Below are 1,150 nucleotides of genomic sequence, written 5' to 3'. Positions count from 1 at the left end.
ATCGCTGGAGAAATTTATCATAAATGTGTAAACGAGTTTCCATACAAGTTTTGACAGTTCATCTATAAGGTTTACACAATTATAAGTTTATACGGTTTACAATGCATTTATAAGGTTTGATTATTGTTTATTATTTGATATTGATTATTATTTGCCACAATTTAACAGTAAAGAAGATATAATAGGTTAAAAAAATTTTTGCGATATTTAAAAATATTAATCTTTTCTAAACTACGTAGCCGATTAAAAAAAGCAATGATGTCAAAATAAACACAATTAATCTATTTTTAAGTTGATATATAAAATGTGTGTTCTTGTTTATATACTTAAGCCAAAAATATTAAAAAAACAATAAAATGTTATATTCATAAATGTTATATTGAGCTCGAGGCCGTTTTAAATGAAAATTTTTATTGTGGAAAAGCAACAATAATTTGAAAAAATGGTAGAAGTGATAGCTATTTCGGAAATCACCACATTTCCTCATCAGACTTCTTTCAGTAGGATTCGAACCAACGATCCCACTAACTCAGCCAGTTGCCTATGCACCGTGCTAAGTACGCCTTGTAAATTATCGTTTGCTTTTTTCCACTATTTTCATTTTTGTTATGCCAACACAATCAAGCGCAGCTATTCCGCTGCAATTCACTTGATCATGTGGTTATTGGTATTGTTGGTTTTTGCTAATAATTCTATTTTTAGAATGTTTAACTTTTAGGTGTGCTCTTCCTTAAGTTATTTGTTTTTGTTATTTTTTTGGCCTTTATAACAATTATATTCAACAATTTATATTGAGCTCGAGGCCGTTTATGTTATAATTTTTTAATAAAATAACCTTTCTTAGAAAAATGTCAATCAATGCTAAAGACAAATATATTATTTAGAAAGTGCAAGTTCTTACCTTTAACTTGATGTACATATTTTATTATGATCTGCTTTTGAGGTTTAAGAATTCAGTGATAAAAAAAAATTAAAAGCATTTACAAGTGTGGGTGATATCATGGTTTCTTTTGCCCAGAACTTCTTTCTCCGTAGGCGGCCTTCGGTCGCGCCTAGGGATCATAACCCTTACAAAGTAGAATTCTCCTTTCTGTATTGCCGGAGAAGCGGAGCTGAACACCATTTGCAGAGAACACTTTTCGGCGTAGGC

The sequence above is a fragment of the Rhagoletis pomonella genome, unplaced genomic scaffold, assembly GCF_013731165.1.
Source record: "Rhagoletis pomonella isolate Grant_MI unplaced genomic scaffold, Rhpom_1.0 Rhpom_scaffold_00003, whole genome shotgun sequence".
Lineage (NCBI taxonomy): Eukaryota > Metazoa > Arthropoda > Insecta > Diptera > Tephritidae > Rhagoletis > Rhagoletis pomonella.
Note: the sequence above shows the minus strand (reverse complement) of the source record.